The sequence below is a fragment of the Danio rerio genome, chromosome 16 (genome assembly GCF_052040795.2).
Source record: "Danio rerio strain M-AB ecotype USA chromosome 16, GRCz13ab, whole genome shotgun sequence".
NCBI classification, from domain to species: Eukaryota; Metazoa; Chordata; class Actinopteri; order Cypriniformes; family Danionidae; genus Danio; species Danio rerio.
Genome location: NC_141036.1, coordinates 10231188 through 10257309, shown reverse-complemented (window position 1 = coordinate 10257309; position 26122 = coordinate 10231188). Strand labels below are relative to the sequence as shown.

Sequence of the window (26122 nt, the reverse complement as noted above, 5' to 3'; positions counted from 1 at the left end):
CTACACTATACTAATGAATTGTTGTGCTCTAAAACCAGGCGTTTCAGTTTTGATGTCGAAATGTATACGCAAGTGGTTTAAAGTATCAACGGGATTACCCTTCACATGTTTTAAATAAATTTTTTCATTTAAAAAAAATTTAATTAATGACGAACCTAATAAAAGTTAAATAAATTATGTCAGCCACCCTGCTTTGCAAGATATTTGTATATCGGCATTGACCTTCTAAAAACCCATATTGGTCGACCACTAGCTGTAACCACTGTTGTCCTTTTTTATCGATTGTTGCAAGAAATCTATTGGATATTCAGAGTTATAAAAATTAACTAATTTAGATTTATGTTCGAACCGAAGTGTCAAAACCTGAAATACCATAAAAGATCTATTGTTCTCCCAAAGTGAGAGTCACAGTAAATTACCCATAACCAATACTACATGATATAAAATATACAACAAAGGAACAACAGTGTTAAGATTGCGAAGAAAATACATAACAATTTAAAGCAGGGGTCACCAAACTTGTTCCTAGAGGGCCGGTGTCCTGCAGATTTTAGTTTCAACCCTAATCAAACACACCTGAACAAGCTAATCAAATCTTACTAGGAATACTTGAAACACCCAGGCAGGTGTGTTGAGGCAAGTTGGAGCTAAACCCTGCAGGGACACCGGCCCTCCAGGACCGAGACTGGTGACCCCTGATTTAAAGGTTTTATGAACTGAGAAATATAAGATGCATATATAAGGGGCCATTTCATTAAAATAAGATATTGGAGTGTTTCAGACCTGAAATTGTCCTTGTTACTGAAATAAAAGCTTTTATTGACACCGGGAGGGCTATGCGATTTTTGGTGGAAAAAAAATTTAATTATGATTTTTCTGACTGATATTGCGATTTCAATTAAATTTGCGATTTAATTTAATAAATGGCTCTTTACTCAGACCCCAATTATTTTCTTAGACTACATTTGTCAAACTCTGTACTGTAGAATAAATCCTGCCCACCACCATATTAATTTATTTTACATGAGAGCACACCAAATGTGAATTTAAGTATTTGTGCAAGTAGATTTTACGTACAAAATTAAATGCAAACTGGGTGGCATTGAATGATGTGGAATGTGTTGTGTGTTTGCCACCAACATGCAGAATTTCTTTCAAATGAGTCCATTGCAGAGTTTAGGACATTCAAGATGAGCAAATTTTGCTAGAATTAAATATGTAAAAAATAAGTAGTATTGTTCATGTGGTCAATTTATAAAATATTAATAGTTTTAATTCACAGAAAAAGTGCTATATCAGGATGTAAGCCCTAGTAACATGTATACAATCTTAAAGGTGCAGTAGGTGATCTTCAACAATGCCTTACAGCTTAGCATAAATTTGTTGTTAAACTAATTAAAATCTATATTATCGATGCTGTAAAAAGTCCCTTATGAAACTGAAAAAGTCTTATCAATCTTTCATCGGAAGATTTTAGTGGCTGAACAACACTTCTGTGAAGATAAAACCCATTTGTAACAACAACATCTAACGTTACATAAGCTTTGAGTGAAGCTAAAACAGTTTTAAAACAATATTACCTGTCTGAGAGAAATCCTTCAGACATTGTGTCATCCTTTCTCCAGCGTGTAAAGGTAACTCCAAAATTAATTCAGGTTTTTAAAAAGTTTTGATTCAGCAGGTTTTTACTGATCGCGCCCGTGCTCTCTCTCCTTCTCTCATGAACTTGCGGTGGTCGGCGGAGCTGCGTACAAAAGGCTGCACAGTTGTTCAAATCTGCATTTGCTGACAGACAGGCTTGGCTACTTATCGGAATTATGAGAGATGTCGGCCCGACTTTAAGTGGATGAACATTTTTTAGTTTTATGCCTTTCCAGAATTTCAAAACACATTTAGATCATTTACTTTAATCAACACTATTGTAATGTGAAGAGACTTTCAACCAGCCCAACAAAAAATGTTTCTGAAGACAATCACCTACTCCACATTTAACCTCTTTGAGAGCAGCCGTGCTGTGTTCCTCAATAAAAAGGAGTTTGTCTCAGGTCCATTTAAAAAGACATGTCTTTTCTGGGCTTTAATTTAATATGTGCAAATAGCAGCAGCAGCCTAAACCCATTATAATGTTACCCACAGCTACACTTCTGTAAGAGGAACAATACAATAATTTTTTGTAGTGAGCACAATAAAATGCATATAAATTCGCATCACTTAAATAAAACATCAACAAAATGAAAGGAATAACTTTTAACTAGTACTGTGAGGTAGAGATCTGTGCGGGACTAAATTTTGAATCCCGCTCCCGCCCGCACCCGCCAGGTTTTAGCCGGAACTCGACCGCTACCGCTTATATTAAGAATTTATTGTCCCGCTGCCCGACCCGCCCCGTTTTCTGGCTGCCGCGCCCGATCCCGCTAAAGAGCGGGGGAGAACAAAACCGAAAATCCCCCAGCTATGCTGTCTGTATAAACACACACACACACACACACACACACACACACACACACACACACACACACACACACACACACACACACAGCACCAAGCACACACACACACACAGACAAATATCTCTCTCTCTCTCTCTCTCTCTCATACGCGCGCGCGCGCACTAACACACACACACACACACACACAAGCACCAAGCAGACACACAGGCGTTTGCTGTTATATCAACTCAAACGCTTGTAATACCATGTGTCAAGTACCAATGTAATACCAAAAGGTTTTATATAAAGGTATATAAATACTGAGTCGCGCCAGCTCCGGGCCGCAGTGCACAATACTCTCGGGCCGATTCCGGCGTGGATGCGGCAGCGTCGGCTCGCTTATGGCCGCCGCATCTGGCCCGATTGATTCGGGCCGGAATCGGGCAGTGAGTCCACAAACATCCGGAGTCCGGCAGCCGGAGCCGGGCTGAGTGGTAAGTCTCTGGCAGGCGAGACTCTAGCCGGAACTGGCCCGAGTGTATTTTGCTATTTGGAAAAGCTCTCTCTCTCATTCGCGCGCACGCACTAACATACACACACACACAAGCACCAAGCACACACACAAGCAAAGTTCGCTCTCTCTCTCTCTCTCTCTCTCTCTCTCATTCGCATAGCAATATCCGCGATATTGCTAGACAGCCCGCTCCCGTCCCAAATTAAACCCGTTACCGACCGCTCCCGCGATTTATTCGGAAATTTATTCCTGTGCCGCAGAAATCTAGTCGGGTCCTGCGGCGCCCGCGCGACAGCCGCGGGAATGCAGACCTCTACTGTGAGGGACTCCACATTCAATGAGACGAGGAAAAAAAACTATTCTTTTTGTTTGTTGCTATTGCAACCCAGCTTATTCTGCAGTATTTAACCCACAGTTTGTACAGTTATATGCAAGTAAGCCAAAAACCATCCGACCATTTGGTGTGCGCATTAACCCACATCTACAAAATTTAAACATAAACCTGGACATATTAAGTCAAATACACTTCAGTGCCCTGCCTCATTGGACTCTAAAGAAGCCCATAATCAATATAGATTTAGGACATCAGAAGAAAGGAGTAACTCATCCCAATGTTTACAGACAACATTATTTGGATATTAGAAGCCAATATTCTCAGCATTCACCTATTTTTACAGATGGCTCTAAGGTGGAAAATAGCGTAGCAGCAGCAATGGTAACTGGTCAACAACATTATGGAATCAGTCTGCCTAAAGAATGCTCCATATTCACAGCTGAAGCCCGCGCTTTACTTTTAGCATTGGAGTATATAGAAAATGCCCAACAAAAGAAATCCATCATTTTTACAGACTCTAAATCATGCCTCCAAGTTATGGAATCTTCAACGAATGATCATCCTTTGATTGATAATATTTTAACTAAAGTTCACCAACTACAAAATCAGTTTTATCACATCATTTTTTGCTGGGTTCCAGGACATGTCGGACTTTTAGGCAATGAGCGAGCTGATGCAGCTGCTAAAGATGCTTTGAAGCAAGTAGTGAACAAATGCCAAATTCCTCCGTCAGAGATGAAACCTTTTATCAACGCTTACATTTTAAACAAGTGGCAAAAGGAATGGGATGCATTAGAAAACAATAAACTACATGAAATCCAACCTGAAGTTTCACACAGAATTTTAAGACATTTTAAGAATCGATTTGATCAAGTAGTTTTTACCAGATGTCGTATTGGGCATACGAGAATAACACATGGTTTTTTGCTCCAAGGTGAAAACCCTACTCAGTGTTTGTATTGCAAAACTCATCTTACTGTAAAGCATATTTTACTGGACTGTCCTGCTTTTACTGATTCCAGAAGGACTTTTTATGAAATGAACTCTTTTAAGGACATTTTTGACAAAGTAACACCCGAAAAGATTTTAGAATTTTTATCATGTATTAACACAAAAAATCTTATTTAATTTATGTTTTATTTTGTTTGTTGATTTTTAAATTGTTTATTTATTGTTGAAAGATTCCTGCCATGAAGATAGCCTTGGTTGCTGACATGGCACTAAATAAAAAATACATTACATTACATTGTTGCTATTGCGAATATACAAAATATATTAGAAAGTGTCTTATGCTCTACTGAACCGTACCACTCAATGGAAACACTATTATTTCTTAAATCTAAGCTGCATAAACTACATATGAGGCATTTATGTAATGTATCTATTTTGTTCATCAGTGGCTGTTATGTTCAATAGAGTTTACTGATTAGGTTAAGATTAGGTTAAGATCTCTTAAAATTATATTTAAGTCATTTTATAAGCATAAGGCAACCTTTTTTCACAAATGAGTGTGAAATGTTTATATTGTCAAGCTCTGTATATTTTAATTTAAAATCAGCCTTGCTATATAATATTTCATTGATTGTTTGTCTGTTTTTTTTAAGTTTTATTAAACTAGGTTCAGTAAACATTATAGGGCTGCTGCTGATGATTTGATAGCAGATGTACATATAAAAGCAGCCAGAGCCTTAAGTTCTGTCATTTTATTTTTTTGGAGCTGTTGAACAACATAGGAACAATGAGGGGATGAGTCAAGGTTTCTGTTGCTTAGAAACAAGCACCCACCCAGAAGACACCAGCCTCTATTAACACATCCTTACATTGTGTATTTATAATGTACAATGTTCTTCTCCTTAAATTTTTAATGTGTGTTTTAGGGGTGTAACAATGCACCAATGCCTTGGTTTGGTTCATGGTTTTGGTGCCACTGAGAGGGCAGGGCTTGTTCTGTGGCACAATCAATGTTACGGAACACTAGGTTTCCTTTTAATAACAGCAATAATTAAACCTAATAACTTTGTGCATTGACTTTACATGTTTCTGTTTAATGAAGACAGCTGATCTGGGTCAATTTAAAAATGAAATTTCTCCACAGCAGAATAGTCAAAATAAAAACGTTATGCTACCATGCCGTACATTTGAAATACAGCCTCAGTCTGTCTATCTATCTGACATGGTGATCGATTACAGGAGGGTTTCTCCTACCCCCAGCATGACAACTATTAATGGTTTAGACATTGAAATTGTCGACACATAAATATCTAGGGGTTGTTATCGACAATATGTTGACATTCCAATCTAACATCCAGGGTGTCTATAAAAAGTGCAACAGTTCTTTTTTTTCTAAGGGCACTTAAATAGTTTAGAGTATATACATCTATGATGATACTGTTTTAGAAACAATTTATTGAATCTGTTTTCTCTTTCTGCTTTGTAGCGTGGTAAGTTAATCTGAGTGTGTCAAAAAGGAAAAAGGATTGAGTAGCCTTGTGAAGATGGCAGGCAAGATTATCAGTTTTTACCAAACTGGGCCAATGGTAATTTACCAAAGTGATGTCTTGAAGAGAGCCCAGGTTATCTCATGTACCCTGGATCACCCATTGTATTCTGTGTTTCAGTTGTTGCCATCAAGATTTCGTTTTAAAGTTCCTATGTGCAGGACAAACATTCATTCATTCATTTTCTTGTCGGCTTAGTCCCTTTATTAATCCGGGGTCGCCACAGCGGAATGAACCGTCAACTTATCCAGCACATTTTTACACAGCGGATGCCCTTCCAGCTGCAACCCATTTCTGGGAAACACTCGTACACTTTCACTCACCTACATGACTGACAATTTTTTAGCTTACAATTCACCTAAGCTGCAAGTCTTTGGACTTTTGGGGAAACTGGAGTACCCAGAGCAAACCCACGTGAATGCGGGGAGAACTGCACACAGAAATGCCAACTGATTCAGCTGTGGCTCAAATCAGCAACCTTCTTGCTGTGAGGCAACAGTACTACTTACTGCGCCACCGCGTCGCCCGCATTTAAAAGAATATATATATATATATATACACACAACTCTGTATTTGCTCCCTTTTTTATGAGCTGAACTCAAAGTTCATAAATCTATTTCTATGTAAAAGTCTTGTTTATCTCAAAAATTACAAAACCAGTCTGTATTTGATGTGTTCACTATTTGCCAGTTTTAGTGCAACACATCTTCTTCACATTTTTATTTATTTTTCTGGCCTCCAGGAATTGTGTACAGATCGCTGCAACATGAGGTGGTTATGGATGAATGGCATAAAAACAGGCCTTTGGATCTCGTTGCTTTTCCCTGTTCATTCAAAAAGCCATCAATAATGTGCAACTGTGTTCGTAACGTATGTCTTCCTCTACCATATCCACACCGCCACCATGGGCAAACTCCGTTCACAACATTGCCATCAGCAAACTGCTCACCCATGCTGTCTGTCATCTGCCCTGTACATTGAAAGCCAAGAATCATTTGTGAACAGAACACCTCCCCAAAGTGCCTGATGCATCAACTTTTTAGAGAAAACTCAAATTGGTTGCGATGACAATTACAGTTCTTACAGTTTGTGTAGAAATTTTTTGGTTTTGCAAACCGACTTTTGCCAGCAGTTGTGCAGATGGCTGTTCTCAAATGATCTTGAAGATAAAGATACTGGATGTGGGGTTCCTGGTCTGGTGTAATTTCACATGGTCTGTGATTGTGAGGCCAGTAGAATGTACTGCCAAATTCTCTTAAACCCATTTGAAAGGCCTAGAGAAAAGAACATTCTGTTCATGGTGGACATCCCTGCAGTCAGCATGCCAATTGCAGCACAATGACACAGATGACACAAGTGCATGATAAAATTGAACTTCTTAGAGTGGCCAGCCATGTGCATCTTGATATGCCACACCTGTGAAGTGGATGGATTATCTAGGCAAAGGAAAAGTGCTCACTTACACTGATTTAGAGTATTAAACAATATCTAATATCGGCTTTTTAAAATAAAAATAAATGAGTTTAATTCTTACAGTGAAGATGCTTGAAACAAAGTTTGCATACTTTTATTACATATTTAAAAATTGAGAAATTTTTGTTCGTTTCTTCTTTGTCCTATTCTCTTGTGGTATTAAAAATTGTGAAATTCCATAACATTTGGAATATACAGGTCTAAAAGCGCAAAACATTTATGTTAATTTATGTAAACCATGAATCATATATTTTTAGTTACAAATTTGACCAAAAATAATTGTGATTCTAATTTTCCCCCTATAATCAGGCAGCCATAATATAAGATAATTTCTTCTGTTCTTTTTTTTTTTGCCAGGTGAAAATCTTTAGACAGAGCCTGGTCAACTGGTCAAGCCTGTGGATTTCCTCTGGCACTAGGTAAGGATCTGTCTTTTATATCAAATTTCCTTTAATATTGATCATCAAAAAAGAAAGAGGTGAACTAAAGGATTATGTTGTGGAATAACTTGATCAGATGCTTTTAATTTCTGGTAGAAACTACTCTTTTAAAAACATGACTTGAACATTCTGAAATCTGCTGTTGCCTAGCAACCAAGAGGAAATAAAAGTCCACCTGTGTGGACTACTGTTACTGGCCAATCCTGACTCATTACATCCTCTGAAAACTGGTGCGCATCGGTTGACTTTCACAGGAATTTTCTTCTGAAAACCACTCTAGTGTCACTGCCTAAATCACTGAGTTATGCCTAAATAGTTAAGCTAATTGGTTGTTATGTTTGTGATCATGGATTGCTAGAAGTCTCTGCATTCTTAACTGGCTGCATGGCTGTAAAATCACAAAATATGTGGTTTCTGTTTGGAAAAAAAAGTAATTTGAAGAAGCTTTTAAAAATTGACAAATGTAACATTTTCACAGGGTTCTTATTCATGTATTCTTAACTAAGGCTAAACGATAAATCACATGCTTTTGTCTATAAAGCCGGCTCTGCAATAAGCTGTGAATTTCCAGCACCTGTGTTCAGCTGGAGCTGTGTTTACTACACAAAGATTAATATAGTTAATGGAAATGAACGAAAAAGCCTTATTCTTCAATGCGGAAGTGCGCTCGTTTTTGTGATTGTTCTAGAACTAGAAGAACATAAATTGTTTTTAATGTCTAAAAATAAATAGAGTTCGAATGAGGTCGTAGTCAAAAAGATTTTAATGACTGCACTCGCTTGTATGTAAAGAATAATGTGAGTATCTTGTGTCTTTAGTGACCTGGGACTAGGTATGGTTTAATGCCTTAATTTTGGAGTTGGTATGATACCAAAATTCTTGAGTATCGATAGCATAGGTAACAAATAATCAGCCTCAAAAGTTAATTAAAAACTTTAGGTAAAAAACAAAAGATTTCTATGTATTGATGCCTTTGCATCACATTGTAACAAATGTTACATTTTTATTTCATTAGGGGTGTCACTGAAAAAGGATTTAAATGGTTTAATCTACATTTGCAAATCTTGTCTGCAAATCATTTTCAGTTGGGATGTTTCTTTTTCCAAGTAAAAAAAAAAAAGATTTGTTAAATTTCTCATAGCAAGTTAAAAAAACCTGATGTACAGAACATTAGTGCACAAAACTTTTTTAAAAAGTAAAAATAAGCAAGTAACTGCAGAAAGGTCTCACTGAAAACAGGATATGCATTTCACATGCTAATCAAACTTAAAAAGGCTAAATTGCCTGCGCAAGCATGTTTGGAGTGCAAAACCAAGGCACAGAAGATTATATTTGAACAAAAAAAATAGCTAATTTAAAAATGTATTAAATTAAATGAGTCAGAACGAAGCAATACAGAAATTTGTGGAAAATGCCTGAAGTGCAGATAACATATTCAAAATGTGAAAAAATACTTCAATAAGATAACACTGAAGGAACAATATATGAAATAAAATAAACTAATTAAATTACAATTTGTTTGTATTCTGACCACATGGCATTATGGTATAATATATCTAATGTGTTTACTGTGTTTGGTGTTTTGAAAACACTGTTGTTAAACATTGATCCACTAAGCAATGTACTTATGACGTTTTTCTACTGCAGAAAAACATCCATTATTTCCAAATTCTACAAATGTAGTCTGTGTTAGTAAATGCTATTTATGAAATCCAGGCATACTGTTGTATGACAGCGTTTAAATGACTGTTCTATAGCCTACAGCTAATCAATCTGTCAGGTTCTGGACTTCATTCAAGTATTAAATAAAATGATAAATAAATTATCCTAAATAAAACGAATACATTTATAGATAATTGTATAAAAAATGTCACTTACCAGGCCAAAGTCACTTGCCGACTTGAATGCTTTGTAACACACATTTAAGTGCACAGCATGCCAAATTATCTGATAATTGTAAGAAATAATCCCAAAAGGCAGTTGACTGTGTAAAGCCGCATAAAACTAAAGCAAAAACGTAATCCATGTGCCAAGTGCAGTGGCTGGAATCAGCCAGAATGACTGTCACAAGTGGTCATATCTTTAATTATGCAGAATTTTATGGCTTAAAATATATGAACGGGATGAGTTATAAAAAAAAAAACATCCACTCCTTCACAGTTGTCAAAAAGGCTGATATTGGATATATTTACCATATAAATTTTTTGTACCAAGTTGTAAACACCTTTTCTTTTTTTTTCTTTTTTTGCTGTAAATCTGGGTATTGTAACATCAGGCCCAATAGAGATTTGATCTATTTTGGAGCCAGCGCCCCATTGGCCCTTCAATGAATTGCAGTTTCAGTTACTTCCATATTAACTTGAAAAATAGAGCAGGAGGTTGCCACTTGGTAGATTAGTGTTATAAATATGAAATTATCAAAAATAAATAGTGCATCTACGTGTCAATCCTTAAATTTGTGGAAAAGATCAGGATGGTAAAGTGACAATTGCTTGGTTGAGATCTGATGTGCTCCTGTAGCAGGGCATGATTTATAGCAACTCTTGCATATGGGTGCGTTTGTTGGGTCAATTCATTCATCTTTAGCATCTGTTTCATATTCAAAATAAATACAGTTTCACGTCTAATATTTTGCGTGCGTATCATCCTTGATCAATCACATGATTCTGTTGTTATGTATTGGGTTTGAACACCAAATTGATACATGTGAATCCTGTGAAATACAGAATTGAGCAAATTTAGGATTTTAAATCTAGCATGTATTGATATTTTCCATATACCCTAATCCTCAATGATTCCTTTTAAACCATGAAATCTTAATCTTTTTAGTTTTGTCCTGCCACTTCTTTAGTTTTAGTTAAGATAGTATCTATTTGTTTTTGTCCATATGAAATGATGGAAAACATTTAAAAGATTGTTTGTTTTCTTATTTCAATTTAAAGGGTTGATTTGGTTTTCTGTGCAGAACCTTTTTTTTTTTTTTTTAAAGAGTAAATTGCCTTCATTTCTTAAGGTGGCGAATGTAATGATACACTATAAAATCCAACAGTCAACTTTCACAAATGAAATTTGTGTAGTTACCTCAATTTACAGAAAGTTAATTCTATGTATTTGAAAAGGGTTTTGAACTCTGTGTTGAAGGTAATGAGTTAACTAAATATCTTATTACTTTAACTTAAATTGAGCAAGTACATACTCGTATAGATTCGTTTTTTAACTCAAATGGTTTGTAACTACAAATTTCCTCAAATGCTTTGAGTTGCCTTAACTTTTGTATTTTTTTTTTTGCATCAAACCCAAACTAAGAGCACTTGTTGGGACTTGCACACAAGGTGTACTGGTGTATCCATCAGAAAATAATGCTTCAAGATGTCTCTAATAATAACTTAATTTGTCAAATGCATATTTCTAAGTATAAAGTTTAATAAGTTCTTATCACTATAAATATTGCACCTCAGATTTTTTTAATGTTCATTAGGTTGGCATGTGTTTGTGATTTCAGCCTGTAAGCTTACATTTGCATTTAGCAGACACTTTTATCTAAAGTGACTCGCACATGAACACGCGCAGATCAGGTTGAGGGTTTGGTGTCTTGCGAGTCAGGAGGCTCACCTCAGCATGGTACCATCCACATTGTGCCATCAACATCTGTTGATTGCACAATCTCCAGGTTATTTGTTGTGAGAAAATCTGTGGTCATCAATGCAGAGCCAATAAACTAAAAAAACATAAAATAAAGAACAATAAATCAGAAGTGATATTGCAGCAAATTGCCTAGCTCTGTGGAATGTTTACAGTTAGACCTTTATGGATAATGTTTTTATCAAAAGCTGATGTCGTCATTGCTTGAATAATGATTTCTGTAAATATCACTATTGTCCATGTGGTCTGGTGAATAACGGACCACATGGAGAATAAGCCCAAACTCTGTCAGCAGACAGATGCCACCAGAGAACTGCCTACACACTGAAACCAATCAATCACTCCGGCACATGGCACTAATTTTTGGCAGAACCTGAGCTATTTTCTTTATGTAATGCATGATGGAACTGAACAAATTCCTCCACACCGACTAAGTTTACATGGGCATCAGTAATCTAGTTATTTTCCTTAATCTAAATCCTATAATATAAATCATATGTTTGTTTGTGTAAGTTGCTTTTTGAATCTTCTTTTCTTGTTCCTGTTTTACTTGGTTGCGTCACCATTCAGACAGTGTTTCACTCAGCAATAGTTCATGTTCGTCATAGCCCCAAATGTGATTTAGGGCGTTTAGTTTTTAATTTTCCAACAAGTTCAACTGCAGTTCATCTCTCACACTGTGGGTGCAAGCAGACAATGGCGGATACAAATTCTCAAGCAACAGGCCTCCTCTGCCCATTCATTCACTAACTTTACATTTATTCCCCTGCGACAGACTCAGAGGTACTAGATTACAGCATGCAGTGAGGAATTCTCAGCATAGTCATCGTTTTCCGCTCGCACCAAAAATGATAACTGACAACTGCCGTGTGTGCATCCTGTCGCAACATGTATCAAAGTACTACAAAACGGTAATCGTTAGGTATTGTGTTTACATGTCTTTGCTGCACTTCAGTAATGCTACTAAAATAGGAATACTCCACAGGTCTTAATTCGATTTCGGTTTTGTTCGGTTATGAGTTTAGTTGAATGCTGTATGTAAGTGTTGTATATTTGGTATAGGTTTTGCCATAAATATAGGCAATGCTGCTGATATGGCATTAAAAACACAAAGAAATGTGAAGAGTATGACAAAACAAGGGTAATCAAGAAATGCTCATATGTCCAAAAATAAAACTGATTTTTGTTTAATTTCTGTGAATGAAGCCTCGACTTTTAGGGCCAATCAATGTCACACTATAGTCTATTCTTTTCCATAATGGTTTCACTTATGCCTAGTTCAGACTGCGTGATTTTTAGCCCCGATTTTGGCTCGCCGACAGGTTTTGAGAAATCGCCGACAAATGCCTGAAATCACAGGCAAATCAGTGCTCGTGCACGTGAGTGACAATCACACAGTATGAACTATCAAAGACGCGATCTCAGAGAATCGCCGATAAGTCGCCGATGCCTGCGAGATATCTGGCGTGTTAAATATCTGGAGCTGTCGCGATTCAAATCATGCTGTGTGAATTGAGTTTTGACTGAAAATAACACCAGCGATCGCCTACAGCCAATAAGAGAGCAGCTCTCACTTGTGTGTGCGCATGTATGCCTGCTGCAGGCCAGCAGGAGGCTGGGGGAGAAGTTAAAAGCGCTCTTTTTCGGTTTATTTGGACCCACGAAATGGAGGAAAAACTAGTGGAGGTTTGACAGGACTCAGGAGCACCCGTGTCTGTTTGACGTTTCATACAGAAAGAAATTTGTTTATTATCAACGTTGAGGAGAAATGGCTAATTCCCTTTAAACCCAGGTGAGCAAATATGTACATGTTCTACCCCATTAAAGGCTTCTTTCTCATTATGTAGTTAATAACAAAAGATATACTACTTGTTTTTTGGCTGTGAGACGTAGTTTGGACGAAATTGTCGGCAGTTCTTACTATAGTAAAGTCATGCAATGAGAATGTTTCTGTGCCGATCCATCTTGCAGTGTAAACAAAGCAGCGACGAAACGCTAGCCCAGAGAGTCATGCAGTGTGAAAACATCTGTGACATGACTACTTTGAAAATCATGCAGTCTGAACTCAGCATTAGTTAAAGGTGCTTTGTGTAACAACACCCTATGTCTTAAGAACAAGCTCGGGGACAAGATAAGCAATTTGTCTGTTTGTACCAGGCGAAACATGGCTGAAATTTAAACAAATACAATCAAAACCACAGAATAGTGCACTTGCTGCGCTCCCAACAAATTGGTAAAGTTTATAATCAAATTAATACATATCAATCCTCTTTAGCGTTATTGAATGCACCTGCTGAATTGTTGATATTTATTGGCTTGCACTGAGCCACAGTTCCTAAGCTCAATTTCAAACGGTTTTGGTTTCAAGATCAGAGGTAAACTATCTGCTGCTGCTTTCAGTAGTATAGCAATAAATGTCACATAAAATGGCATTTACACTCACATTATTAGCAATTAACACTGAATAAACCACATGAGGTGTACCTGAGGTGATCATTGTCAGTTTGTCTTGTTGTTCAGCTGCAAGAAATAGAAGTCGGCAAATTTCAGGTGTTGATTAGAACAAAAACCCTTTTTAATATATGAAATATACCTCCTATTGTGTGCAGTTGTGTTTATTTAAAACACGACTTAAATCAACCTTTATGCTCAAGTCAGACACGTTCCTGCTGGTATTGTCAATCTGGCAACCTGCGCTTGTGTGTGTGTGTGTGTGTTTTGAACCATTTGTGCAATACCAAGTTAAGCCACTGAGTGTCAAACTTACATACTGCATCTTTAAGGTAATCAGAAATAGCTGTTTACATCTAAGACTTTGGCTACTTTGCTGTTGCTTATATAGATGGAGGTCACCCGAAGTCGCTTACTCTCCTTTGAAATGAAAGGTCGACTGTCAATTTGCTGCTGCGAGTTGCTCATTTTCTTTATCCTATGACATAATTTAGCATATTGCATTTTAGTCTTATTTTTGGTGGAATGGTTTATAAAAAACTAAAAAAAATCATTAAATTCTCTTGTCATTGTGCTCGCTTTCCCCTCTATTTTTCTGTGCCTTCAGCCACTCATTGCTCCATCTACTTAAAGCAGGAACTAGTTCTTGTGCTGCTACATATAGGCTGAATGCATAAAATCAAATCTTAAAACACATTTTTACAATTTGTTTTGGCTAACAGTTGCAAACATTTTTTTATAAACAAATTAAAAGCCAATTAAAGTTAACAGCATTTCCCTCTTGCTGTATCGGAATCTCACAATTTTAATTTGTCACAATAATGTGTCCACGATCAAGAGGCTTTATTCTTTCAGTTTGTTTTTATTACATGACTTTGAAAATAACCTTTTAAAATAGTGTAATTGGTAGATTATAATCCTTTGCATTATGCTGAATGCTGTAGGCAGGGTATGAAAATGATTAAATCTATCTGTCAGTCAGTTTTTAGAATTCAAGAATTATTTTTCTTCCATGTCATGTTTGTTGTGTCTGACAGTTAGCTATGGGAAAATTTCCAGTTTATGCAAATAGTTTTTGTTTGGGCCTCCAAATAAAAGTGATCTAATTTAGGATTTTAAAGACTGAAACTTGTAATTTTGGCTATTCAAATGTAAAATTAATGCAAGCGGAAGACAAAAACGAATTAAATTCAAAATATAATTGTTTATTAGAATTTTGTTTAACTTGTAACACAGATTTCTTCATGTAAACAACATACCCACAATAAACCATCAAGTTTATATATATATATATATATATATATATATATATATATATATATATATATATATATATATATATATATATATATGTGTGTGTGTGTGCGTGCGTGCGTGCGTTAACAGCCACTGAAACTGCACTTAGAGAGACAAATGCCAGTGAGGGAATAGCCTTGGCAACGTTGAAGAAAAATTAAGTACCAAAGAGGTTGCAAACCAGAAGTCATCATCAGAGTTTAACATGTTCTTGTCCCTGTGCACTGATCTAAATTAAATGTTAAGAGGCATCGCCCAGGTGGATCTGTTTAGAGAATAGCACCACTGCAGGAGATGAATCACTCGTTCTTTCATTGTTTCATGACCAGCTGCACTCTGGTTAAGGTATGGTGAAGGGGAGTTTGATCGACTACACATGGCAAACATCAACACAGTAAAAAAAAAAAAAAAAACACCCAGTGCATCTCTGCTTCTCTTTTTTTCCCTATGAAATGGGAGGTTTTTCTGTGGGAGCGGGCAAAGTCGTGACAGTTGTCTCTGCCGTGAGCAAGAGAACTGAAACACTCGTAGGAGTGCAGCTACCCACACAAATTCATATAAACCTGTGTGCGTCCACGACTGTACAACCTGCACAACTTCAAGAGTCACCTATTTCTCTATTGCAGGCGTCCAAGTGGATTGGCACACAATGGTTAGTTCTGAAATACTGTTACCATACATTTTTGTATATGAGTGTATGTCTATTCAAGATGCCAAATACCTATTTTAAAATGATGTAATTTTCTCTTGAAAATAATGACAATTAGGCCTGCACGATATTTTAAAAAAATTGGATATTGGGTAGTGCGTCTAGTGTACTGGTTTTGCAAGATGCACAAAACTACTTTGTATTTACAGTGCTCATATTCATGGATGTAACCACAAGAAAACAACAAACAGTACCAGACGTCCTGTGAAAAGTATTTTCACAGCCACCACACTTTTCTAATAGACTGGCCCATTCTGTCAAGTCATCGGCTAAGGTTAGCAGAATTTAAGATAAGTTTTGTAATATTTTGCAGCAGTTATTATGGGACTGATTAGTGAAATTTAGCAATTTTTGTTTACGTTTCTTTGAAGATCATGACCAAAACTCTTTAACACATGTGATTGTAACAAATTAGGTGATTGTTTGTAGATCAGCTCTGTTTTGCAGTCTTGTTGCTGCCGTAACTGGTGTAGTTTGTAGTGGTCCTGAAAAGTCTGTTTGAAGGGCTATGGTATTTGTCCCTTCCACTCACCCAGGGCCGGAGCAAGCTGAACTGCCGCTCTAGGTAAAGGATGGTCACGCCGCCCTCAAACCTGAAGTGAAACCGGGAGGGGGGGGTCTATTCTGCCGCCCTAGACGCGCCTATAACTGAGGCGCGGGTGGCGAGGGTAGTTTAGGGCAATGGTTCTCAAAGTGAAAAGGCTTGCATGCATTAAACCTTCGACCATGCTGTTAGTTTCGTCATTGGGCTAATAGATGGACTCCTACAAAGTGAATGAATGAATGCATAAAAGAGGGAGTTGTAGAATTTTAATTGTCAAAAGTATTATTCAGCGTTTACTCTTCTTTATACTACCATGATAATAAGTTTTAAATACTTTAGTTCGTCCATGAACATGAAGTCCACTCTGATGTAATTAGTCATTCAACTACCCTATTGTTTGTTATATATGCATATTGTGCCTTTTCAAAGTCTAATTTTAGACATCGAGTGGGACTGTACTGTGCCGGTCCTTTCTACAGTTGTTTTAGGTAAGCCCATCCTAATATGAAATTACTACATTTATAAAATCATGCATCCTCGAAGTAGCACAATGCTGTGAAATTAGACATGGTTTGAGAGAAATTCTCTAAGGTATGTAGTAGCAGAACTGAAACTTTTTTGTTTTTTAATAATTTTTTTTTAAGTTATAAAAAAAGAATCTTTGTTAAAAATACCATGTTTAGTATGCTGTAGTAGTATGTAGTATGACCGCTTTTATAACATAAAAAGCAAATGATGCAGATAGGATTGAGTTTTACGCTTAATGAAAAAGTATTCCTATGTGGGAGAAGGTCATATATATTAAATGAAGGTATCATTGGCTGATTCCTAGAACTCAAACAAATGAGGCATGGCAGTCATGTGCTCACTCATGCCTAAACATCTGTTAGAGCCCCGTGCAATGATTTCTTTGCTTCTTGATAATTAACACTTATTTAATTATAAGATTCTTTTATCTAGATGAAAAATCCCAAGCAGTCTTTCAGAAGCTCTGATGGTCTCAAAGGCAACTTTTTAAGTTGTAGTTTCTAAAGTTGTTGCACTGAATACCTGCTGGCCTGATTTGGTGCGTATTTAGATTTCTGTTTGACATATTTAAACTCTCATGCATTAGAAGTGGACTCTGATCAACTAGCAAAACTGAGAAAGTTGAGTAATTTAACTGTATGCAATTGAACACCAACATTAGGCAACTGCAAACAGCATGAGAAGGCAAAGTTGCTGCATGCAGCATACTTGAATGTTATTTTTTTTCTGGGTGAAGCATTGGTGAACAGGGTACAACCAATATTCTTTATTTTTTATTATATTGTAATATTTTAAGTTTAATTATTAACATTATAGCATCTAAATTTGCCCAATTTTATATGTAAGCATGTAGCAAGGAAATGGCTAGGCCAATAATGCTGCTTTGTTGTATATTTGTATTGTTTTTTTTTTTGTCTTTAGAGTGTTATTTAGTTGGTCTGTTGGGATGTCAGATTTTTCTGGTTACATATCAGTCCAAGTCAGGACCCTGAAAAAAATAATTTTTGTTTTGTTTTTGGTGTAATCTGTTTGCCAATGTTAACTTAGAGGGACTTGTACAATGGCTTTTTATTGTTTGTTTTCTTCACACTAGTATCCACAGTTATGTGGTTTGCTAATTATAGACATTGTTATGGGTCACAAAAAGTTCTCAGTACCAATATTGGTTAAGATGTGACCATGTGGTGTGGAGGAGGGGGAAAACATCTTAAATTGATTCAGTAATGGTTTGCAAATGGCCTTAAAACTTTAACAGGTCATATTTCCACTGCCGTGATACATTTTCAAGGTTAGCGCAGTGAGTGTAAAGAGCACTTGTCTGGAAATTCCATTCAATGCATGGAATACAAGGAAAAACTCAGATAACTGCTCCAATGGAAAACTAGATTATGAATGGTAGAGTTGCTAATGAATGAAAATAAAGACCTGTTGCATCATAAGGCTTTAGGGAGTAGAGATATCCCCTTTGGGAGTGGAGAAAGCAATATCCTATTGTTTGCGTTATACTGGTTAAAACTGTCAACATGATAATTAGTCTTCGCCAATTATAACGATAAAATGCAATCTGGAATATACCCCTGCAACAACATTTTCAGTATATTAAATAAATGTACTACAGCTTTGCATGTGCTTTAAACATTTACTGTTACAGGACCCTTTTCACAAGACGTTTAACGGTCATCATAAGCTTAAATTTTTGAAAGTTTTTAATATTTAGATTTAAAAAAAAATGCATGAACATTTATATGCATTTATGTATGTTTTATATCACCTTTGCGTCAAATTACAAAAACAAATTATCGCTTATGCAAGGTGTTTCTGATGGACCGTCTATGGGGCTGAGACTAAATTTGACGTTAGTCTCTCCTCTGGCTGTCGCCATCTGTTTCGCACAATTTTCCTTTTTCTGAAAGTCTTTATAACACCATTGCAACATTTTCCTTTTATTATTTTAGCAAATAAGTTTGTAAAAAAAATATTTGTTGTACTACCTGATTCACTGCACTTTAAGTTGACCCAACAATGGCGCCTTCTGTTACCGAGAAACCCGGAAATGTGAAAAGTGTCTATTGTGTCCAAATTCAGTCCATATTCTAGACAGGAATAAAGGATATGTTGATTAATATTGCATCATAAATATACTTGATGAACATAGACAAGCCATATATTGCCATGGTCATACGTTTGTCTTTAGTACAGGGTTTTGAATTCTTGATTCTGATTAGCTGATGAACATAGCAAAGTTTGTAATTACTTTCACATAAACATCCATTCAGCCACAGTTTCTCTCGCTATGCTCATTTCACAACAAACATTCAAAACAAAAATATAGCTACAGGATCAAACCATTGGGGTTCAAGTCCATCCTATTGGGCAGTTGGTTTTGAAAAGACTTAAAAGTTGACATTATAGAATTGGTGTAAATATGCCAATCCAACTGAATCAAATCTTGATACGGTTTTGCTGTAAGTCGAGTGCTAAATATTTGGCTTCCATAAACCCCTTTCAGTGTGTGTGAGATTAACATTCTATTTCCAGCATTTACCAATGCCGTTGCTGTCCAAACTACATTTAAAATGACTTTACAGCTTCATGATCATTTCTCAATGTGCCAGGAATACAGTTATGTGAGTTATGATGCAATAGATGAGTCTCTTGTTGAGCATAATGAGTAATTTGTAGTCTTTCCATAAAAATATTACTTTATTCTAGGGGTGTAACGATTTATCGTTGTACGATTTATTGCGATGCAAAAATGTCACAATATGCATCGTGGCGTTATGACGATTTGATTACGATATGACGTCAGTTTTCACTTATTAGTTGAGCTGTTCTCACGTGAGCTTCGTTCCACCTGCTGTCGCACGTGAGTTCAGATTGCAGCAGCAGTAATGTTAGCAGACCAAGATGAGTGGAGCTGAAATAGAGGATGGCCCATCCTCTCAAAATCAGACGTCTGGCAACATTTCGGTTGTACAGTCAGTCATTGCTTTAGACTCGTCCGCTTTTTGACACGCATACTGGGTCAAACATCCTAAGTTTTAAAGTCTTCACAGTGATTTACATACTTTGCACAGAGACATGGATACCTCCTCATGGTGTTGAAAGAGTCACATACTGTATTTATAAGGTACAATTCACCCTAAAATATCATTCTGTCTTCATATAATGATGTATTTGCGGCCGCAAAATCACACATGACGTGAGCTGTTACTACAGAGGGCGGACTATGGTGCGCGCGTATGGCAAGCCGTTTTAGCATTTAAACCTTTGTTCTGACTATCCATAAATATATTTAGAGATATCTCTAATTATATTTTGACTAGTCATAATTATAATTCGACTAGTCAGAATGACAATTAGACATATCTGCAATTACAATTGTACTAGTACGAAATCAGATTGGAGATATTTATGACTAGTCATATTCCTTTATTGACTGCCATTGAAAAATATTTGCAGATATCTCTAAATGAGTTTTGACTAGTCACAATTGTAATTAGAGATATCTCTAAATGAATTTAATTAAATATGAATTAAATACCTGGAAATGTGGATGTTTTTTGCACACACAAAAAAAGCAAGTGACCAAGCAAAGCCTTAAGCTCTTACTGTTAAATTCAATTGAATAGAAAGCTTATTTTTTTGCACCTTTACTTAAATTGTTCCTTAATTTTGTCTCTGTCATTTCAATAATTTTTTAAAGAAGTTTTTAAATTGTTTTATTTTCCAGAGACAGGCCTGTTTAATTTATTTTCTTAAAGAAGGTTCAGTTTAACAAGTTGAAACAAAAAAAATACATAAAAAATAGTTTACTTGGTAAAATTTGCATTTCAGTTTAATTTTCAGTTTTTATTCCAAATATCGTGATACATATCGAACCGTGAACATTATATCGTGATACACATCGTATCGTGAGCTGAGTGTATCGTTACACCCCTACTTTATTCACTATATAAGTAGACAAATTATATTGAATCTTCATTGTTTGGGGTTGCTCAGTTAACTTTTAAGATGTGTGTGTATGCAAATGTTCTATTTCTTTTCCCATTGAGAAAAGTCGTGTGGTTTTCGAAGTTATAGAAAAGTTTCATTTAATACAGAATTGCATGAAATCATGCATGTTTGATCATAGAAGATACTGTGCCTTCGTTTCGGTTTTTTTCTTTCTCTCGTGGTCTGACAGCATTGTTTAACATACCCAAATTCCCATGTTGATTCCATATAGAATTAATAACGTTATAATAGTTGAGTTGAAACCATCAGTAAAGGTAATTAGAACATTTATTTGTTGGCTAGATTAGTCTTTGTCTCTTTATCAGAATGGGCAGTGTGTTGTTGTAATAAAACATTCAATTCAATTGCTATTTAACAATAATTTATTTTTAGTTTTACAATTTTCTCCTTCCTCAAGTACAATACCCAGTGTATTTGGCACCTATTTTTGGCTGAAAAATGTGATTCATTTTATTTTTTTAAAGTGTCACTTGCTATTGCACACATATGTGTGTGTATATATATGTGTGTGTGCACATGCATGCACGAATATTAAATCTGCTCTCATGCATGTCGAATAATCCTTACTTGAATGGCCTTAAACAAACAACCTTCATGGTTCTCACATGGATTTCCCCCCTTACTCCAGCTATCAAGCCTTTGGGGTATGCTCCCCCTTTCTGTCTGTGCCAGAGCTCTCCCCCATGTGGAGCTCTTATTTCCTGACCTTGCCCTTTTTCTGTTGTCATCTTTTCTTCACTCATTTTAGTGGCTTGGCTACCTCTATTGAACTAGCAACCAGATGGTATTCAAATTAGACCCATTGCATGAATGCAGATTTTTTTCCCCCAACGCTCTTGGGCTGGAGTGTGGGCGGGGTGACCTGAAATAGTGACCCAGAGACCCTTGTTCTTCTTTTTCCGTTGTCTGTAAAAGAATCCCGAGACTAGTCCAGGACTCATTTCATGGCCCGCTTGACCAATGCTGCTTAAAGAATATAGTTCAGGCTAATGTCCTGCCTGTTTTTTCTAAATGATGTTGAAAGGCTAACAACCTAAAGCTAACGTTTAATTAAGTTTTATTACTCTAAGAATATTAGAGTAAGAAAAAAACTTGAAGTTTGTCTAGAACAGCTATAACATACTCATGCTTCCAACTACTTGCACAAGTATCTTCTTCAGTTGGTTATGCCAATTTACAATTTGGTTGCTCCATTTTTTTCTAACAACCATAATGATTGTTCATATTAATTAATCATTCTGTAAATTGACCCTTCACTAAGCCCCGCCCTCCTTAGTTACTGTTGCTACGCCTGTCAAGCTTTTGTGCCTGGCACGTCTAGTACAATATGTATGCCCCGATGTCAGACAGAGATATAATTAGTCATTTTTGGTGAACAGGTGAAAGCCAGACAAAAAAGGACTGCTGTATGCATTACAGCAGTATATTATTAGTATTAGTATACAACCGATTAGAAAATAACTTAATCAAAATTGAAGCTAGGTTAGCCTAGCCGCCTCATACGCTGACCATTCAACAGCTTAGTTCATGCACAGCAGAAGAGGTGAAATTTAAAAATAGTTTAATAATAACAAATTAAACTCTGTTATCTCTATTTTAGCCAAAAAGCCTGATAGATTAATTGTTGTTCAATGAAATATACCGTTACTAAACGACGAGGAAACGCGCATGGACATTGCTTTTACATAAGTCATTTATAGAAAGAGCAGCCAGAAAGGGGAAATTAATGAATTTGGGCTAAATATTAGCATCACTGACCCATAACAGTGTACGGTACCTATTACTATCAGTATGTTAGTGTGCTTTTTATACCGTTTCTATTCTAATTTGCAGTTAAGTGGAAAAAATAAATAAATTGAAATGCAAATCAAAATATAAATAGCAGAAGTAAACAAATAGATTTTTCCTACCAGCAAATATTAATCAAGCACCAAAGCTGACACTAACACAGTATAATGACTAAATCTCTCAACAACGGACAGAAACATCAGTGAACTGTAGCTGTAACATAGACATGAGGGATATTTAAAAACAGCTGCGGGTGAAGTATATTGATGTGTTTAGATTGTGATGACATCGCGGTTTTGTTCTGTTGATATGTAATTACAAATATTTGTAGCTTGATACCGATGGATATGTGATTGCTATTAGCATGACTACTATGGCGAAGGCTTAAACGGAGCAGTGCTCATAATATTGAGCAAAAAAGAAAATGACGGCTGGGAAACATAACCTGCTTTGTATTTTTGTAGGAAACACAGTTTAGATCTGTATAGGGTAAGAGGTGTGTGAGTTATTGCCGTCTATCACTGGATGTGTCAAAAATATATCGAAAGCAAAATTAACTTTAACTCCGCTCTTTTAGCACCCCTCACAGAGCTTGATCCACGCTGGTGTTTCTCCCTTTGGGTTTTAGGTTTTGAAAAGGGGAAAAAATTCTTCCACCCCGTCCAAACTTTTATGCTGTGTTCACACCAGACGCGGAAGACGCGGAAGGCGCGTCAAGCGTGAGTGATTTACATGTTAAGGCAATGCAAACGCGCGAAAACATGCCCTGCGGCACGATACGCATGAATGGCACGGCGCAAATTGCGTGAATGGTGCGATGCGAATTGTGCGACGCAAATTGAGCATTTTGCGTGTTTTTCGCAAGTCACTCGAGTTAAAAAATCTGAACTTAAGTGGACATTCGCGCCACGTTACCCGATCAGGAGCTTGCTCTTGTGTGGGTGTGATTTTGCTGTAGGGCCTGTTGTTGGTGTCCCGGGGAAAATCCTCTGGGAGACAACAGTGCATCAAACTGGGCTCGGCTCAGTCAGAAGCACCGCTAAAAGCCTCCAGCATCCAGGTTAAGTTTCTGGAGGAGTTTGAGCTTATAGAGCTGGATGCACCTCTGAAAGGATCTAGTGGACTCAGACACGACCCTAAACATATTGACGCTGTTTTTCAGCCTTCATAAAACACACAAACGCTTATTTTCTTAATAAAATCCATGTTAGCCAGTTAGCAACAAAGCTAAAGTCAGGCAAATCCGCGTCTGTTCTGAAGTAAATTTGACGCGCGAATGACGCGAGTAAACTCAAATGTTTACGTAGCTATTTACACAGAAATAGCGCGATTTATCCACGTGTTCGGTGTCTAATGTGAACACAGCATTAGGATACCGGGTGTCAGATTTGCACAGTCCATATGCACAACGCTTTGGCTTGTTTCACCCGCTTGAAAGCTTGACAGGCCTCCTGCGTGTAGCTACGGTTGTTTAGCCACTATTGGTGTGTGGCGGTTTTCAGGTGTGGCTTAGCGAAGGGTCAACTGTATATGCTGGTTTTGCCTTGATGTAAATTTGAATGGTTACTTGATATTTGCTAAATGTTTTAATCTGAATTTTTTGTCTAGATTTCTAAAATTGAATGGAAGCATTGTGTGTTTATCAGTGCGTTTTCACATTAGAATTCTTGATGTGAAATGAATATTATTTTTCATTTCTAAGTAAATATAGATAATATATCCTGGTTGCAATGAAACAAAACATAAATGTTAGGCATGCCCAAATATATTATTGTAAAGCGTCCTATAGAAAATCTGAATTTTAAAGGAGATCTGTGTGGTGTGTGCTCATTCATGCTGAGCACTGTACATTTTAAATTGAACGTTCAATTGAACACTGCAATTTTCTTTGGGGGATGAAATAGCCTTAAAAAAGAACTTATGTATACAACATTTAGGACTATATGTACACTGTATATCTGCTTTAAAAATGACAATCATGTATTTTCTTAAACTATAAACTATTTTCTTAAACTATGAACTGTAAATATTAGACTATTATAATTAACTTTCTATTTTAATCATCATTAGAATGACAGATCAAAACATCAGACGATCCTCCATTTGTCCAGACCTTTGTCAGTTTTTACCTTAAGTCCAATATTAAGGGCTATGATTGAAAAATTATTGAAAATCATGTCACTGAATAAAGTCACATCTCTGACTCACAGCAGCAGTGTGACGCAGGCTGAGGAAACAAGCTTCAGTGGGCGCGGCTGCAGCCTCTGCTGCCTGTTGCCAGATCTTGTTTTTATAAGCATTGCATCGTTCCATCTGTTCTTAATGTAAAAATTATAAAATAATAAAGAGTTATGCAGTTAACAAATCTGTATTTGAATAAGCATAATTCAAGATTTTATCAATGTGGTGAGTTTTCCATAGGATTGCGCTTGTTTGTTTGCATGCAACAGCTTTGCAACAGTTTGTTTGACATCGACACTTCAACTGACAGGCAGCATTTTAAAAAAGGATTGTTTATTGCACAGATATATTTGAGATGCACAACATTGTACTCCAACCACATGTGCTATGATAGATTTTGCTACTGAAAATTATATTTCTTCCTCTCTGTCTCACTTTGTGCACATGTACCCTCACCTGCATGTGTTGATGGTCTTCTCTCTCTCTCTCTCTCTCTCCCTCTCTCTTTCTGTCTCTGTCTCTCTCTCTCTCTCTCTCTCTCTCTCTCTCATCACTGTGTTTTACAATAATACCCTATAGGCTGCTTTATATGCATGCCAGTGTTACATCTATGTGCCTCACATTGACTGCACAGCAGGGACAGTACAGGTAGGGTTTTTGGCAAATCAAACCTGATTGGTTAAGAAGGTACATGTTCCAGTCCTGAACGACCTTAAAATTCTGCAGTCACACCAGAAATTTTATCTTGAACATTATCAAAAAATGGTTGCAGAGGCCTATATTACTTTGTATGGTGAGAACTTGAATGAACTCCAGGGGCAGTTCTAAAGTGGTGGTATGGGGTGGCACCCCTAAGAATATGCATGGCCCCCTTGAAGTAGAATAGACCAATCCCTCTCCGGTTCACTTCCATTTATTTCCCATGAATTTAAGGTACAATGCCATTGGTTTAGAGTTCTGTCAATTTCACAGCTCAAAAACAGGAGAAGCGAGACTTCACAGGCTGCAGAGAACTTCTCTGTTTATTGTAACCATGTGTTAACACTGTTGCCTACGAGAGCGTCAAAATTCTGACGGCAGCAAAGTTGTGTGTTCACACCACCAACAATGAGAGCATCATTCTAATGGGGTTGGAACCAAAGTTTACATGACTGCATTCTCTGGAATCCTCTTTTGCGGTGGACTTCTATAGTCCAATCAGTTGATGCCAAACTGCGTCATAGCTCATTACCAAAATAATGTCCAGTCATATTATACATTATATAAATATTCAGATTG

The 26122-nt window shown here is 36.7% G+C and overlaps 1 protein-coding gene across 4 annotated transcripts in view; it reads left to right on the top strand.

The window, feature by feature from the left end:
* Positions 1-26122, top strand: part of ncalda (neurocalcin delta a) — a 64426-nt gene that overhangs the window by 1450 nt on the left and 36854 nt on the right. For 3 of the 4 annotated variants that reach the window (XR_015510531.1, XR_015510532.1, NM_001114410.1), the window contains 1 exon segment: positions 7606-7667. The exons of the other annotated variant lie outside the window; for it this stretch is intronic. The gene's annotated coding sequence lies outside the window, so the exon portion shown is untranslated. 4 annotated transcript variants of the gene reach the window in all.